Source organism: Sus scrofa, chromosome 3, assembly GCF_000003025.6.
Source record: "Sus scrofa isolate TJ Tabasco breed Duroc chromosome 3, Sscrofa11.1, whole genome shotgun sequence".
NCBI classification, from domain to species: Eukaryota; Metazoa; Chordata; class Mammalia; order Artiodactyla; family Suidae; genus Sus; species Sus scrofa.
In genome coordinates this window covers 125,009,511-125,027,733 of record NC_010445.4, presented here as the reverse complement: position 1 = coordinate 125,027,733, position 18,223 = coordinate 125,009,511, and the positions used below count along the sequence as shown (strand labels likewise).

General features: G+C 54.5%; 1 protein-coding gene across 5 annotated transcripts in view; it reads left to right on the top strand.

Annotated features, from left to right (window-relative positions):
• The window catches only part of LPIN1 (lipin 1), a 133,581-nt gene that overhangs the window by 46,404 nt on the left and 68,954 nt on the right, over nucleotides 1–18,223 (top strand). Inside the window, exon 1 of one of the 5 annotated variants that reach the window (XM_021085569.1) lies at nucleotides 6,640–6,821. The exons of 2 other annotated variants lie outside the window; for them this stretch is intronic. The gene's annotated coding sequence lies outside the window, so the exon portion shown is untranslated. Of the gene's footprint in view, nucleotides 1–6,639; nucleotides 6,822–7,987; nucleotides 8,281–18,223 lie in introns of those variants that run through there. 2 more of the 5 variants (XM_005655267.3, XM_021085567.1) reach the window with 2 other exon arrangements.

Below are 18,223 nucleotides of genomic sequence, written 5' to 3'. Positions count from 1 at the left end.
TGTTGCCACTCCGTCCTCTGTGATGCTCCTCGTAGGTGCGTGTGGTTTGACTCGTGTGCGATGTGAATGTTTTGCTTCGGGTTAAAGGAAAATTGAATGCAGCTCTCCTAAGCACAAAGGGACCTGTGCCCTAACCCGGGGAATGGACAGTAACTCCCCTGAGTGGTTAATCCCCTTCCTGGGCTAATTTAATCTAGCCCAGCGATGCATCGGTCCTTCAACACATCTTCTGAGACCTCCCTGGGGGCCCAGGGCACACCAGACACTGTGGAAGAGAAAGGACGGATAGGAATTCCTTCTTGCATTCACACTGGGGAGTCGCCCCCCCGCCACTGGAGCCACGGGGCACCGAGCTCCCCACTCCCTGCCCTTCAGGTCCTTCAGTCCGAAGCGCCTCCTCCCACACGCTCTTCCTCCGCAGGGCGTCTTCCCCATCCTGAAGACCAAACCAGATACCACGTGCATTATCAGCCTCCTAAGGGTTCCTAATAAATAATAATAGTGATAGTAATTTTCATTTCTGTTAGAAAACTCACCAGAGGGAAGCAGACACGGCACTCAGTACTGGACGTCAGTTATTCCCTCAAACGCCCCTGGGAAATGGATGTTTCATCCCAGTTCGGTAGAAAAGGAGACTGACGGTCGAGGAGGTCAAATGGCCCTTCCCCTGGATCCCATGGCTAGCAAGAGGTGGAGCTGAGTTCAGAGCCCCGCTTGGAGCCACTCTCCCTGGCGTCTCCCATCAGGGCTGACGCTGTCTGCTCCCCAACAGCACCTTGCTCCTCTCCCCCGCCCCCTGCCCCGCCCCCACTCACTGACATCAGGTCTTGGGTATTTGACAAGCCGTCTGCTACAGCATCGTGGAGCACTGTGTCTGGGGTCTGCTGGATGATGTGGCGGGAAGGCGAGCAGCACTGGGAAGCCCTGGACCAGGGATGGACAAGGCAAGGGAGTCATTCCCACCGTGTTCGTGACCCAGGACTTCATCCTGTAGCTTGAGAAAGAGGCCGGGGTGAATATGATTTCTCTCCGAAAGTTTTGGAGTTAGGGGAGCCGAGGTAGGTGGTCCTGTGAAGGAAAGAGCAACATGGGGAGCCGTGTGCGGCCAGACCGGTCCCAGAGGAGACCCTGGGAGGGCGCAGAGGAAGCGGCTGCGGAGGGAAGAGGGCGGAGCCAACAAGTGCAAAGAGAGTGATGGAGAGAGACGAGCTACAGGTTAAGGCCATTTCTGAATCCGTGGCTCCTGTCAATGTCTCATGCTCTGTGCGCGCGCACACACACACACACACACACACACACACACACTTTACTTGAGTCGGCTCACGTGGGTTCTGTTATATGGACATTTAGAAAAATTAGAAACTGTATGTTGCTCCTGGGCATGGGGGCTGCTGGGACAGATGAGGGTGGGCTTTGAGAGAGAGGCGGGCCGCCCGCAAGGACACAGGATGAAGGCACATGGACTCTTAGAAACTGGTTCGTAAACAGCACTGTACACTGGAATCTCGCAGGGGTGGGGTGGGGTCACAATGTACTGAGGCCCGGTCCTCTCCCACGGACTGGAGTTAATTGATGTGACACTGGCTGGGGCGTCGAGAGTTTTAAGGTTCCCCAGGCAATTCTACCATGTGACAAGTTTTCGTGGTAAACACTGCTTTAGCGCCTTAGGGGTGGGTGAGAATGGCCAGTGCAAGTTATTTCACTTTCTCTAAGACCAAGAGACGATGAGAGCATGGACTTGCAGTCCTCAGAGTGTGGAGTGACTTTCCTCAACCAGCCCCAGGTCAACAGTTAGAGAGGCTGTGGGCTGCATCGGGGCAGCAAGGAGAAGCCAGCGTGGGAGGCTACTGACAGGTGGCATTCAAAGTCTGCATGCTAACAGCTATTATAATTTGCTGGCCAATGCAGTCCGTTCCCGCTTTTCTGATTGCTTGTTTAGAGCTGACCAAGCCCCTTATACTTAGCCTTGTAGGTATTATCTCAACTGGGTGCAGAGGTCTAGCAGCCGAAAATTCTAGTAGCTGAGCAATGACCTTGGGGTTGGTCCTGAGCCCCGGACGCTGTAACAGGCTGCACGGTGTCTCCTCGTGGGAACCTGATTTTGTTCTGGAGTGAGCTTCCTTGCTGCGGTCAGAGGCAGGATCACTAGGCTTAGCTTTGGGATCCAGGTTTCTGGGGCGGCAGCAGAGGGGGGGGACCTTCACGACCTCGTCTATAAACCTCATTACCTCCCCTCCCAAATGCCATCACATTGGGTGTCAGGGCTTCGGCATATACATTTGAGGGGGTAGAAACATTTAATCCACACCAGATGCCTTTCTCCATTAAATTCCAAATACGTTTTCTTCCTGGGGTAAATTCATCTAGGAAACGCTACGGTGGCCTTGCCAACGATTAAAATACCAGCTGCTAGTCACTGTCCCGAGTGCCCTGAATGGCCTCATTCCTGCCACCTCGTCTCTCCTCTCCCCTTCCCTCCCAACCTTCCAATCCAGCAGGACCCTGCTCTTCTGTGCTTCGTGTCTATTCTGATTGGCAGATGCTCACGCCAGACCAAACAGAGTGACTAGGAATCCTGGGCCCGGCAAAGGAAAGACACCTGTTCACTACACGGCTGGGAAAAAGCGGGGAAGGACGAAGCCCGTGAAGCAAAACTCAGACATGCAGATGTGACATATATACCAAGGACATAGCGTTGGAGGCCTGGGGGCTGCTTCCTAGAGGCCTGGGTCCTGCAGGCCTGGACCTGGAAGACAGAACGAGAGAGTTTCCTGGCAAAAACCATCTCTCCTGGCTCATTAGGAATCTTCCCCGTGAGGCCAGAGGAGAAAGGATGTCCCAGCCCCTCTTGATTGTGGGGACACAGGCTGGAGCCATTCGTTGCCCAGGTAGTCATGGGACCTGGCTTCCTCCTCCTCCCATCAGGGGCTGGCCCCCTCTGCACACGCTGGCCTCTTTCCACCTATCTTGTCCTCCTGCCCGGCCCAGCGGAGCCAGACAAGTGCCTGCTCTTCTTCCTGGGGGCGGAGCAGGTCCAGTCCCACAGCAGTGGACAACTGGTCAGCTCCTGGTGGCGCTGAACAGGGGAAGAGTTTTTAGGTGTATGTGTGCCCTTGGCTGTCATTCCTGCCCCCAGCCAAATACTCACTGAGGACATGACTGGCCTGGTCCCCAGAGGAGCCCCCAGAGCTGGGCACTCAGCAGATGCGCACTGAATGAAGGCACAGGTGGGGGAGGGCACGAACGGGGATGGGTGATGGCTGCTCTCTGAGCAAGTCAGCGTGGACCCTCGGGGCCAGTGGGGCAACAGTGCAGGCCCCTTGGGGAAGTGGCATCTCCCTCCACCCTGAGTCCAGGGACTTTGCTTGCTTCGTGGCTGCCCTGTGTGCCGGGGCCCTAGGACTCCTGGCCCAGTGGCCCAGGGGAGGGTACGTGATGCTGTCTAATCCGTGTACCTGGTAGGGGGAATTAGGGTGGTGTGGCCTTCGAGATCCAGCCCGCTGCCAGCCACTCCCCTTCATCTCCCTGTCTTCTCGGATGCTTCAGCCTGTGCCTGTCATCCTCACCCTCATGGAAGGTGGGCCCTCTGTGCTTTGCTCCTGGACACTCAGTCCTGGCTTACTCTCCCTCCGCCTCCCCAGGACCTCTCATACCTGCCTCTTGCCCCAGGAAACTTGCTTTGCTTAGCGCGCCCATCGGCGCCTAGGGCACCCGCTCCATCCCTGGTCAATTTTCAGGCTGCTCAGTGCTCTGCCTCCTGAGGAGGTGAGGCCACATCAGGTGGTCCCTGGAGCAAAGGAGTGACTGTGCTGAAGTCAGAGGCCTCCAGCCAAGCACTAGCCTTGCCTCGCCTGAGATCCCCTCCCTTCCTCGGAGCCCGTGTCAGGCCCCCCTGGGGGAATAATTCACTGTTCTTTTTCTGGTATCTCTTCTGCCCAGGGCTTCTACAGCACTCACCACTGATATCACTCCCCAGAACTGTCAGGAGACCAGTCAACTGCACCCCTACCTGTAGGGTTTCCTGGGACTCTAGCGAAGAGGAGGCTGTTCACCCCTCTGTCTCCCCTCCCCCTGGCAGGACCCTTTCAAATGTGTAGGTAGCTCATCTGGAAAACCTCAGAATTCCCAGGATAGCAGATTCTTGTCACTGGCTAGAAAGAAGGAGGGCTGCCGCTAGAATAGGGCAGTTTATATCATTCTTGTTGCTTTTATTTTTTTATTGTTTTATTTATTTATTTTTGTCTTTTTAGGGCCTCACCCTCGGCATATGGAAATTCCCAGGCTAGGGGTCAAATCTAAGCGGCAGCCACCCACCTGCACCTCAGCCACCGCAACACCAGACCTGAGCCACCTCTACAACCGACCCCGCAGCTCGTGGGGCCAGGGATCAAACCCACATCCTCATGGATTCTAGTCCAGTTCTTAACCCGCTGAGCCACACCAGGAACTCCTCATCCTTGTTGCTTTTATAGGCAGAGAAAAGTTCAGGTATTCAAGGAGTTGTAGTGTTAGCCTCACACATCACCAGCCATCTCTGGGTGTCCCCTGCTGGGTCTCGAACCTGGGCGAGCTGCGCATTCTCTGTATCACAGTTGCGCTAAGCGCTGGGCAAATCCTTCTGGGAATCGCCCCTCCTTAATGTACAGGGTTCTAGCACTTAAAGCTCTCGGGTTAGCAAAGGTCATGAACTTTATCCGATGGCCATTTCCATCTTTAAAGTGGATCTGTGTTGAGCATCCATCTGCCTTCCATTTGCCAGACTGTAAAACTGAGCCTTTTCGGATTCCACGATGCTTGTGTTGCTTTGCCCTGGCATCTCCTCCCTCCTTCCTCCTCCAGAGGCTGGGGCAAGTTTACTCATCTCCGGTGGTGGTTTCGTCTGGTCTTCCGAGTTGGGCTGAAAGCCGCAGGTCCCGGGATTGGCGGAAGGGATCACCTCAGCTCTCCTGGCTGAGTCACAGCCGAGTGACTGCCTGGTTGCAGAAACCCGCAGCAGGGGCCCTCCCAGGGGGACTCCAGACAGGGCAGGATGAGCGGGGCAAGGGCTTTGGCTAATCCGACTCAGCTTGCACTGAAATGTGATCTGGTGTTTTTTCCTCATTGCCTGCTGGAAAAAAATTCTCCCTGGGAGCTGGGCCGTGTGTAGATGCCGTGCAGTAATGGGGAGAACAGGGAAATTGCAGGTGACCCCACACTGCTACGTAGAGCCAGCTGGCTTCTCCAAGGAACACCAGAGGCCGTCCCCACAATCTCTGGGAAAGCAGCTGAAACTTAAAGTGGCCAGGACTGCACTCCTGAGCTTCCTTTCAAGCCTGCGTCTTCCATCAGTTCCTTCTGCATCTCAGTAAAGAACCCTCAGTCCTCGAATCTCAAAACAAAGATTTCACCTTCGCTTCCTCTCTCCTGGTATGTTACCCCCACTCCACCCATACATTCGCCAGTCCCTGGGTTTTGCCTCCAAAATACATCAGAAATCTTTCCACCATGAGTCTGTGCCACCATCATTTCCCTGGTTTCCTGCAGTAGCAGCCTGTCTGCTGGATTCCATTCCTGCCCCCTACAGCCCATTTTTCTTACAGCGGAGAAGTGGTTTTTTTATTTTTTATTTTATTTTTAATTTTTTAAATTTTTTATCTTTTTGCCATTTCTTGGGCCGCTCCCCCGGCACATGGGAGGTTCCCAGGCTAGGGGTCCAATCGGAGCTGCAGCTGCCAGCCTACGCCAGAGCCACAGCAACGTGGGATCTGAGCTGCGTCCGCGACCCACACCACAGCTCACGGGGAAAGCCGGATCCCCAACCCACCGAGCAAGGGCAGGGATCGAACCTGCAACATCATGGTTCCTAGTCGGATTCGTTAACCCCTGCGCCACGACGGGAACTCCCGAGAAGTGGTTTTTTTAAAATATAAATTCGATCACTTAATTTCCAGGCTTAACCCCCTTCCTGACATATCTAAACTCCTTGCCTTGCCTTGCAAGACCCTAAAGGTTTGGTCCTGCTACGCCCACCTCAGCTGCCCCAAGGCTCCCGCCCGGCAGAGAGCTGCCTCAGGACCTTTGCACTTGCTGTTTCTGGCCTTTTGGAAGGCCCGGCTCCTCCCCATCTTTGGAGGACTTGAGTGCTACTTGTGTTCAGGATTTCAGTTCAAACGTGACCACTTCTGATGCAGGCGGACGTTGGTGAGAAGCTAAGTGTAAATCATAATACGGCCAACAGGCTATGGCCAGGTCAGAGGGCCAGGTCGGAAAGGTTAAAGAAGGTGCCCAGGTCTCACTGCTCCGAAGGGAGAGGAGGCCAAAGACGACAGGCAGGCAGGCCCTGGGGCGGGGTGGGGTGGGGGTTCTGAGCGGTTTACCGGCTGCCCACTCCCCTCCGAGGCTTCGGTAAATGTCACTCTAGTCTTAAGACTTTGGTTTTGGAGAGGAAAGTCCAAGCCTAAGGTCCAAGCCCACAGCAAAGTGAAGACAGGCTAGGAAGTTGGGGCGGGCGGCCCGGGGACTTCCTGCAAGGGAGGCTCCGCCGCGGGGCTGGGCGGGCCCTGAAAGTGGCCGAGTCGCTCGCCCCTCCGGAGGCCCCTCGCGTGGCCCTGCTCGCCCCGCCCCTCCATCTCGCCCCGCCCCTCCAGCTCGCCCCGCCCCCGGGGCCGGGCTGCGCTGACTGGGAGCGCGCGGCGGGCTGGGTGTTTGCATACAAAGGCGGCCACGCGCGCGGCGCCGCCTGGTAAATCGGATCCACCTCGCCTCCCGCCTCCCGCCTCCCGCCTCCCGCCTCCGGAGTCGAGTCCCCGCCGAGCCCCGGCCGAGCCCCGGCCGCCGCAGAGGTAGGAGCCGCAGCCTCTGCGGGATGGGGAGGGGTGGGACTCCTCCAGGGGCGGCCCGGGGCTGGGGGCGCGGCCAGGCCGGAGCGGACCGGGGGGGATGCGTGCCCACCCGGACGCTCGGGGACCGCGCTCTGTCCCCGCGGCCCTTTCAGAGCAAAGTGGTTCTGAGAGGGAGGCGGAGAAACAGGTCTCGGGGCCCGGCGGCCTCGTGAGCATCCCTCGGGCCTTCTCCTGCAGGGCTGACCTTGACCGGCCTGGTTGACTGGAGGGGCGGCCGCGGGATCCCTGGACCTCGAGACTAGCACCGTCCTGGGAGGACGGGTGGCTTCTCCCCGCGCGGCGAGCAGTCCCTGCTCAGCGCCGGGGACATTTATGAAACTATTCCGGGGACGGTGGTGGTATTAGGATTCCTGCTTTGCTGTTGAGGAAACTGAGGCTCAGCGAGATTTACGAGCCCAAGGTCACACAGCCGCCGGGCAGCCGGCTGAGCCCGGGGTCGGAATCTCGGTTGTCAGATTACAGTCAGGTCTCTCCTTTGCCAGGCTCTGTGCACCTTTCCTGCAGCTTGATGGGTGCTAGGCCTCCCATCAGATCCCCTTGCAAATAATTTCCTTTGGGGAAGGCCAGGAAAAAGTGGGATGAAACGTAGGGTTTTTGAGGTAACTTTTAAGTGCCACGGAGCCCCAGTGTGTAGATAAATAGATAACTGGCTGGTTACCTGGGTGGAGGGCAGTCGTGGACAAAGCAGATGTCAACCTAGTTGTGACCACGAAACAGGAAACTTGATTAAAACAACTGGCAGTATTGATTCAGAGTTTTTAGAACCCAGCAGTTTCCCCGGGAGAGTGGGGGTGTTTGGGAAAGAAGAGCCTCTAACAATGTTTTCGTGGGAGGCGGCGGGTCGTGGGAGGGGATGGTGAAATTTGCTGTTTATCCCCTGTTCAGTAATTTGGGTCTTATGAATGAAAGTAAGCAATTGACGAATGCATAGTAATGGAGACATAAACGCACACGTAACAGTTCTTCCCCCCAGAAATGTTGGAAGATCTGTTTGTCGTATGGTTTGTATTTGGATAATGCTTTGTATTTGCTAACATCTGTTTTATCATTGAGCATTTTTGTCTCTGAGTGTTTGTTTTGGAACTTTTATGCCTGTCTGTGTGTAGGGCCATTTGTTCCGAAGCCAGGCCTGGGCAGAGACCTGGACCTGACCTTATAGGGTCTGCAGGCGTGGGCTCTCCTCTGAGGTCTGCCTTAGTTTGCCCTGGGGCCTCGTCCGAGTGCCTTCACCAACCCGGGTCTCCAGCATCAAAGATCTCAGCCCTCTGGGAAGGAGCAGGCTGCAGGGGACAGACCTGCTGAGTCCTGTTGCTCCGAGAGCACTTGGGCGTTCAAGTGGGGGACTGACGGGGACTGACGGATCTCCTGGTCCTGAGCCTCTTGAGCGGACCCAGGAAAGGTGAGGAGAACAAGTCTGCCCTGGGGAAGGGCAGGTGGCTGGCCTCACAGAAGGAAGTCTGTGTTCAGGGCCCTGGAACAGAAGGAAGGGGAGGGCAGGTGATGGAAAGATATTTCACAAGAAGGCCTGAGGCCACCATGGCCGGTGGGGTACCCGGGCTGGTACAGAGAACTTGGCTTTGTAGTTTTCACCTCTAATTTGGGCCAATGACAAATTCGGAGCGTCGCTTTCTTCTATGAAATGAAGAGATAATCGCTCCCCTTCACAAGTTATTGTAAAAGCAATTGTAAAAGTTAACTGAGATACTCAGGAGCCCCTGCGATGAAACAGGGGTCACTGTGGTCACTGTTATTTTAAGGGAGGAACACAGGGTGCCAGTGAGGAGGGCTATTTGTAGCCTGGGGACAGTCCTGGGCTGTCAGTCATCCGGGCTGTCAGTCATCCCTGTGCGACCCTGTCTCACACTGAGTTGGCCTCACCTGCATCCTTTCTCTTCTGGATTCAAATTCTAACAGGCGCCTAATTGAGATAAGTTGACTTGGGCAGGTGTGCCCACGGCGGGGTGGGGGTGGGGGGCTGAGGGCTGCAGGCAGCACATTCCACCTTCTGGGGAAGGTCTGTTGGGGTGGCGGCGGCTTTTGGAGCATTTTGAGAAACACCTAGAAGACAGCGATCCAGTGGGGACGCTGAGGCTGGCGGTTTGACCTGTTTGCCGGTCACACTTCCTCAGCGTCACCGAGGCCTGAGAACTTGGAGCTGGTGAGATGACGAGGAACAAGGAACACGTGAGGCTGTGGTGCACGATCGCACGGGCAGCCTTGGGGTGGGTTCCTTGGGGGGCGCGGGTGATGGGCCAAGGTTTCCCTGAGCCCCGTTTATAAGCGCACTCACTTGAAATCAGAATGGGATTTGTGAAAAGCTGGGCAGAGCCGGGACCAGCCCATCAGTGATTTGACAGATTCCTAATGTGGAGCCGACTCCAGGAGCCTATCTGATGGCTGTTTGTGAAATGGGAGCTCTCTAGGCTGTGAGCTGAGAGTGGGAGAGAGAGAGCCGGCCCGACGCCTGCCTTCCTGCCGGGCAGCGGGTCCAGCTTAGGGGATGCCTTGATTAGGGCTGCCCCAGGGTGCTGGGGACTCTGCCCCCCCCGGGGGTGGTTTCCGCTTGGAGCCTCATGGAACCACGAGGCGGGGGTCGGGGGTGAGGAGCCTCCTGACTTGGGGGCCATCAGGGAGCTTGTGACCTGCCCCCTCCTTCCCGTGTCCTCCCCCCTTCCCTGTGCGTGCCTGGGCTTCTTCCTCTTCCCATGTTCCCCCCCTCCCCCGCCCCTTCTCCCCACCCTTTATTCAACAAACAAGAAGTGAGCAGCCCCTGGCCTTGGGGCTGGGGTGTGTGCAGCTGGAGTATTTTGAGGAATCTGTGTTTCTGCTGCAGGGAGCCCCGGGGCTGGCCATCAGCTAGAATTTTTCCCAGCGCAGCTTCCAATCCACGGGTCCGAAAATCAGTCTTGTAGGCCCATCAGTGCTTTTTAAGAAGTGAAACAAAATAGAAAAGAGAATACCAGGGCGTGCTCATCTTAGGTGTGGTATTGTTTTCTGATGCTTGTCTTCGTTGTGGGGGGCGGTGTGCGCGCACATGTGTGTGCGAGCTTTGGTGGAGGGAAGACGGGGTGCTTGGGACAGAGTGCCTGGCGTGTGGGGACGGGACCTGCGTGTGTTGGCTCAGCACCCCTCACTGCCTGCTGGGGGGTGGCCCAGGGCGCTTTGCCACCTCCCCTGTCCAGCTGGAGGCCGGGTAGGACTGACTGGACAGGCTCAGTGTGAGATGCTTCTCCGCGCCAGTGGTCCTAACGTCGCTCAACCCACTGAGCAGGTTTGGGATGCATGCAACAGCTTAGATTTTTTTTTGCTGGTGCTGAGTGCTGGGTCTTTCCAGAAAAAGCTAGCAACAGGCTGTTAGAGCAGAGTCATGGGTTTGCGTCGACTGCCTGTTTGTTTCTAAAGCTGGCCGCAGACCCTGCATCTGAGACGCGCTGCTGGCGCAGGGCTCCGGGGACACGATGGGCGTGTTGACGCCGTGTGCTTTGTTCCCAGAGGGCCTGGCATCTCCTTGGACACACGCATTCTCTGTTGTGGTGAACTCTTCCTCTGCCTTCATTGGCTTCACGTGGTGTCCACCCCTGGTTTACAGAAGGCAAGATCGAAGCCTCGAGGGTCATGGGATGACAGGCCCGCAACATGGCACGCTCCCTGGCAGCTGCTTTGGCAAGAGAGTTTTGCTGCCAGTCAGCTTGCATCATCCCAGAATGTGGCCAAACCTGGGGTGGCCTCTGGGCTCCCATTTTTGAGCAAAATGGAAATGTTTTCCCAGCCTGCTGGAATGGGAACAGACCCTTCCGACTTTCGTATTAATTTTACCCAGTAGTCTTCTTGGCCTGGGGCTTTGTGGGAGGGTGCAGTTTAAACAGTCGACAAATGCAAAGCATTGTCAGGTGACAGCCCTGACTCACGGGCCAGGCTTTGGCACCGTTTGTGACCACAGGGCTGGCCCCTGGCTTCCGTTTGCCTGTGCGCTTGGAAAGGTACTTTGCGTCCTGCCTCACAACCATCCCCTGGGGGGGGCGCTGTTAGCATCATCCGCGTTGTAGGTACTGAGGGGCTGAGAATTAGAAAGAGGCTTGTGGTCACGGTCAGTGGGCGGTAGAGCTGAGCAGTGAGCACCAACCAGCCGCCCCTGGGGCTGAGCTCTCAGCCCCGAACCGTAGGCGCCCTCCTGAGCATTTAGGTATATTTAGCGCCCCCCCCCCCATGAGTTTCTGTGTGGAGTGGGTGGGGGGCCCTGCAGAAGTAGAAGTCCCCAAAGCAGGGCTTTCTTTTTGACCAAGACACACACCTGGATGGACAGAGGGCCCTTGCAGGTATGTAAAGAGAGGCAGCCTAGCCCTGCGCTCCGTTGATGACTTACATGAAGAGCCAGGGGACCAGGCTCGAACCTGAGCCTGTTTTGCCCAGCACTTTGGCCACCGTCTCATTCAGATGCCTCCCCCCCGCACTGCCCAGGCCCTGTGTCCTCCTTGGCCGGCACCGGAGAAGATCTATCACATGGGATTATAAGACCTGAGTGTTGCAAGATCCCAGTGCTGGAGGAGCAGTCGCCCGTCTGACCTTTGTGACCAATGCAAGAGCCACCCCCCACCACCACCCCCTCCTTGGGTGACGGGGAGACCCTGACCCAGAGCAGGCCAGGTTTTTTCCATCCCTCGCCCGGTTCTCAGCGGTCATTAAAAACTGAATGCTAAACTGATACGTGCACATGTAAAAAACCAAACCCCGAAACCAACACTGGAAATATTTGCACAAAAAGCAAAGATCTCCCCCCTTCTCTACCCACCACCCCCAACCTGGTCCCCAGGGTGAGCCTGCGAACCTTGCTCAGCATGGAAAGCAGTCCAGAATTTTGTGCGCGTGTATCAGAATATGTGTATTTGTATTTCTTAAAAATGGGTTCATATTATAAATATTTTTGTGCTTTTTTTCATGCAATATATATGCCTTTTTCTATTAGTATTTGGGGAACTATCTCTCCCTCCTTTTTTTTTTTTAACAGCCTCATAATTTCTGATTATATGGTGTGAGTGGTCCATAACTAACCAAAGTCCTATAGGTATTTGTTTCTAATTTTCTCCGTTATAATCAGTGCCCTGGTTACTGCTTTGTACCTGGCTCTTATTGCAGAAGAATTGCTGGCATTTGCTAGCATGTGCAAAAAAAAAAAAAAAAAATGGCAGGAATTCCCATTGTGGTGCAGTGGTTAACGAATCTGACTAGGAACCATGAGGTTGTGGGTTTGATCCCTGGCCTCACTCAGTGGGTTAAGGATCCAGCGCTGCTGTGAGCTGTGGTGTAGATTGCAGACCCGGATCCCGAGTTGCTGTGGCTGTGGTGTAGGCCAGTGGCTACAACTCCATTAGACCCCTAGCCTGGGAACCTCCACATGCCGCAGGTGCGGCCCTGGAAAAGGCAAAAAGACAAAAAAAAAAAAAAAACCAAAAAACAAAACAAACAAACAAACAAAAGCAGCAGCTGCTACCGCGATGCCTGCCCTGTTGACATTCGCCCACCGGCAGTGAGTGGGGAGTGTCTGGTTTTTCCCTCTTCTCCCCAGCCCTCAGGTTTTTACAAATGCTTTGCTTTTGGATCATCCGCAGGGCCTCGTTTGGTTTGTAGGTCATAACTGATGACTAGGATTGAGTGACATCTCACGCATCATGACCAAAGGGACCCCTTTCTCGGGGAACCCTCTTTCTTTTTGGGACCGTTTTTCTATTGAGTGGGTCTGGGGATTGACCTTGGAGTCTAAAGGCGGATGGTGTCAGCAAAATTGCGGGGTGATGAGAGCTGGGGCTGGGGTTTTGAATTTTGGCAGAAGCTCCAAGGAAGCAATATTTCTTGGCAGTCTGTGGAAGAATTCTGCCAGTTCTGGGTGAAATACTGATTTGTCTGTCGAAATAATGAGGTGAGAAGTCCTGAGCTCTCCATTGCCTCACCTTGACCAAGGGTTAGCAGGGCCCCCTTTCTAGAACCACACAAGATGGGGGTAACCGATGCATGGGTGAATCTGCTCTGTGCCAGCAGGTGGAAGATTAGCCTCAGTGTGGGGCTCCCCTGCCCTGTGGGGGCCTTGAAGGAGGAGGAAACCTACCACGCCTATGCGCTCTCTTTGCTGCGTGTCTGGAGTCGTTCTGGGCGTCTCAGTTTCCGTCTCACTCTCTCTGAGCGACAGCCCCCCTCGATCGGACACATGCACTCCCCACACCTCCCCCGCTGCCCTCCACCCTTCGGGATGGCCTGGAGCTGGCTCGCCTTTCCTCTGGGTCTGGAGCTGAGCTGCGATGGGCCGGGCCTGGTTAATTCAGAAAGGACTCTGGTTGGAGCACCCAGGGCCTCTGGTTTTGTCGGCTCATTGGCAGGAAGTATGAGCACTAATGCTTTGCAGGAAGTATTAGTCCGACCTATGAGCTTTTAAAAAGCATCTTGAGTGTAGTTTCTGTTGTGACTTAGCTAGTTAAGAACACTACTAGTATCCGTGAGGATGTGGGTTCAGTCCCTGGCCTCGCTCAGTGGGTCAAGGATCTGGTGTTGCCACAAGCTGTGGCATAGGTCGCAGATGCGGCCCAGATCTGGCATTGCTGTGGCTGCGGCATAGGCTCCAGATGCAGCTCTGATTGGACCCCCAGCCTGGGAACTTCCATATGCAGCTGTTAAAAGGGAAAAAAAAAAGCATCTTGAGTTTTTAGGCGTTTCCTTACTTTGGACCAGAGCATCTCTTGAAGAATGCCGGCCTGCCAGTAAACTCCCCAGTCCCCAGAAATTACCAGGACAGCCAGAAGTTTGCTCTTTTGTGTAAGGAGCTTCTCCCAGCGCTTCGTTCAGGACAATCAGACTAACACGTGGAGCAGCTGATGGACTCACTGGGTCCGACTGGCCGGGAGGGAGGGGACCTGGCCCCACGTGTGCTGTCGGTGCAGCGGGGTGGGGATGACACCCAGGGCCCTGGACTCTCAGCCTGGCCTTGTATTTCCTGCATCACGCTGCCCTTAAGTTAGACTTCCTTTTTTGTCATTTCTCTGTAACTTATCACCCTTGCCAGCCGATAAGTATCAATGCACAAGGCTCAGAAGAAAGACTTCCTCTTTGCCATTAATATAAATAGTAAGGGGAGGATATGCTATTTATAAACCAATTTCATTTTCATGCAAGTCTAATTAGTCATTATATCACTTTTGAAATTTCTTAGAAATTGTCTTGTTTTAAATGCTTTTAGGGAAACTGGCCTTTATCTCATTAGCTCCCGGGTGAATGTGACCTTGGCCAGACCCCAAGCAGCCTGGTCTTTGTACTCAGAGCTGGTCAGACCTCAGATTTGGACCCAGATGGAAGACATGGGGTGGAATGTGCTCAGAGGAGCATGGCCGGGGTGGCCAGTGGAGACTCCCCTCCCACATCCCTCTGAGGCCTGGTGGGGGGCAGACAGCTCCTTCCTGCAGTGTCAGGGCCCAAGGGGCCATCAGTCACACAGCTGACCTCACATGGCCGAGTCCCACCGGGAGAAGGGAGAAAGAGACATCCCGCACCCAGGGCGAGGCGGGGAGAACCCTGGGAGGCAGATCGTGTGTCCCTGAGCAGGAAGGGTCCCACCTACAAGCCCAAGGGCTTGGATACGCCCAGGGAAAGAATATCACTCTCCCACAGCAGAGTCTTCAGCTTCTAGAAAGATCATCAGCGGATATCCGCATTCGTTTGTTCCATAACTGAGCCAGTGACGTTAACAGAAGTTCAGCTTCTCAGGACTGGAATTAGCCTTGGCTGATGGTGTCAAGCCCAGCACTGGGCACAGGTGAGCGTTCAGGTGACCTGCCACGTGCAGGGGGCGGGCATGTGTAGGAAGGGCGGGCCTGGGCTCTTTGCGCACGGGTCCTCAGAGATGGCTTTAGATCCTTGAGGTGGATCCGGATAAAAAGGAGGAGGAGAAGGGTTTTTGGGGGGCTGTTCCCAAGGCACATGGAGGTTCCCAGGCTAGGGGTCAAATCGGAGCTGCAGCTGCTGGCTACAACACAGCCACAGCAACTTGGGATCCAAGCCGAGTCTGTAACCTACACCGCAGCTCATGGCAACGCCAGACCCTTAACCCACTGAGCGGGGCCAGGGGTCCAACCTGCGTCCTCATGGATACTAGTCAGGTTCATTACCGTTGAGCCACCATGGGAACTCTAGGAGGAGAAGATTTTCCCCATGCATATTTAATTCAGATTTTACTAGTCAATTTCTTTGCCCCTTTTCTTCATTAATTCAAAAGTAACGAGACCTTTTCAGAGCTTCAAGGACCCTGTGCCCCTGACTGTTAGCTGGTGGCTGGGCTCAGCCGAGTCTGTGCACCTGCCCCGAGCATCTTCTGCTTACCTGTGTGCACCACCTGGAAATGTGGAGGATGAGGCTGGTCTGCTGTCCTGGCCCGACCGGCAAGCACAGCCCTACCTCTGGAGCAAGCCGACCAACTTCCAGACTAGGACATAAAGCTATTAAAGTACACCCCAGCGGATAATTTTGGCCTCACCATTGGAGAACTGAATATCTTTTCAGATGCTGTGTGTTACACCTTGCTGCGTATATAATTTAAAGTCTGGGGGCTGCCCCATACGTAGGTGGGAAGTCAAGTCACACAGAAGACTGGTGGGATTGTCACAGTGTTGTCACAGTGTTGTTGGATGTGGCCTTTAGCTGGGTTGGAGAAGTGCTTTTACCCCTTCCCCTGTCCAAGTTAAACTCTAAAGCTCAATTTCCTTCTCTGCAAAATGGGGAAATTGTGTCCCTTGCATCATTACGATAACTCAGCAATTTCAACCCTTTAAATCATCACCATCTGGACCAGGTACCAACCTTAATGGCATGTGGAAGTGGACAGCGGGTTTAAAGGTTTGTGTCACACTGGTTTGCTGCCGTTATTATCTTTGCCTAGTGTTGCCAGGAAACTCTGGCTCTTTAGCGGTCTCTCTGATATGCTCCTTTAACCAAAGTGGCCGGCAGGCTGGATGGAGTATCGGTGGGCCCCGAAGAGCTGGCGCTGGCTGGGGACCGCTGCTGCTGGTAACAGGAAAACAAAGCCGGAGGCCTGTCCTCGCATGGTGTTGGGTTGGCCTTCCAATCAGGAAGCTCCCTGTGTGTTCCTCAAATCCAGATTGCACAAGTGTCCCTGAGGCCACCTACTGTGAGGGTAGAGGTGACAGATACACGTTTGCCTCTGCACACGCAGCGGTGGGTTTGTGGCACCCACCCCCCCGAAGTCATGAGTCATTCAGAAGCTGAAGGTGCCAAAGGTGCCTTCGATTCTTGAATAAAGGAGCGGCTTTGACCTTTGGGGCCTTGAGGACTGCGGGGGACGTTTTGAATGGATCATCTAAGAAGCCCTAGGAGGGGCAGCCGGGGGGATGTGAACGCATCCAGAGCCCACGACCGAGTCTGACCTACCTCGTCGCTCGCTCCGGGAATAAATGACAACAGTTCACTTTCAGCCTGTGTTTTCCAAGGACCAAGACCTTTTCAAAGTCATCATCTAGTTTAATGCTTTTGCTCTCGATGGCTGCTGGTGAGCCCTCATCGGAGAGCTTGTGTGACTCCCTTGTCCCCTGCACATGGCTTGTAGATGCTCCAGGCCTTCTGGCCCCGTCACCAAATAGCAACACCAGCAGCAATAATAGTAATAGGCACGACCTCCAAGGTGTGAGTTATGTTTTGTTCCGGGACCTCACTGGATGTAGCGTGGGAGGCGGCCTCTCAGATGCTCTGAGGACCTGCTCCAGACAGGTGAGGGAGGAACCGCATATACAGGAGTTTGTGCTGGAACAAAACTGTAGTTGAACATCTGGAGGTTACTGCTAATCAGACACCCAGGTTAATGATTTTAGTGCTTGGCTGTGTATGGGCAGGTGCAAGAGTCTGGGCTCGTTGAAACGATTCCTTTGATAAGCCGTCTTTACTATCTGGGGCCAGCATCCTGTTTGTCTCCTTCTGAATTCCCCTCAGGGCGCACCTTTGGGGCGGCTGCAGCGGCTGATGGCCCGCTGGCGGCAATGTTGGTTGTTTACCAGAGGCAGGCAACATTGCTTGTTTACCGAAATGGCAGACAACTTTTTTTTTTTTTGATCCACACCCCTAACGTCGTATGGTTTTTATGGTTCAGACTCTGATCCTTATCTTTCATGGCCTGTGTGTTGGCAAGAAGTGTGTTATGAGCCTGTTGTCTAAACCGTGTTTGCAGTGAGTTTAGTTGGGGGCATTGCCTTCAAGAGTTTTATGTTCCTGGGAGAGAATAGTTCCCATTTTCTTATTTCTACTTTGTGAATTTTAGGCCTGTTCCCCTCATACCCATACTTGCCAAGCTGCGCTGGAGGTGGTGGGTGTATCTTGGTGTCTGTACATCTGGAATTTTTTATGATGGGACCAAATAATGCCCCAAGACCCCTCTCCCCTACTTCTTCTTCTTTTTTTTTTTTTTTTTTGGTCTTTTTGCTATTTCTTGGGCCGCTCCCACGGCATATGGAGATTCCCAGGCTAGGGGTCCAATTGGAGCTGTAGCCACCAGCCTACGCCAGAGCCACAGCAACGTGGGATCCCAGCCGCGTCTGCAACCTACACCACAGCTCACGGCAACGCCGGATCGTTAACCCACTGAGCAAGGGCAGGGATCGAACCCGCAACCTCATGGTTCCTAGTCGGATTCGTTAACCACTGCGCCACGACGGGAACTCCTCCCCTACTTCTGAAAGCCAACCCAAAAAACCACAACTCCAAAGCCCATGGGATGCTTGGGGTGAGGTCTTGTTGATTTCATCACGTTGTTATGACGGGGTCATAGAATCATCCCCTTAGCGTCCCATTCTTGAATTCCCTTTATAACGTCTTCATCAATTCATGATTTAGATTCTTTGAATACTCCCATGGATGGTAGGCTCACTCCTTCTAGTGATTTAGTTCTCTTAGAAGCTTGGTCTCCTAGCTTGTGCTTTCAACCCTGGCTCTGGAATGGCCTCTCTATAAACCTGACTGTAGCTCCGATCTCTGACCATCTGAATAGCCCTGGACACGTGTGAATGTGGGCTGAACGTTATCTGACTTTTAGACCTAGATGCTTGGTATCTGTTTTCTACAGCTACACAACCGACTGACTTTTCTTGAGCTGAGCCTCACTGATTTATACCCGTTCTGTCCAGTGAGATGGCAGGCGGTGCTTTCAAAGGATGACAGGAAAGACGAGGGGGTGAGCCGGGGCTCCCGTCCCTCGTGGCCACTTACTGGTTGTGCTGCCCTGAATGTCACCCAAGCCTGGTGCCGCACTTCCTCGTTGGAACTGGGGTCATGATGTTGGTTCTGAGCGCCGCACGGGGCGG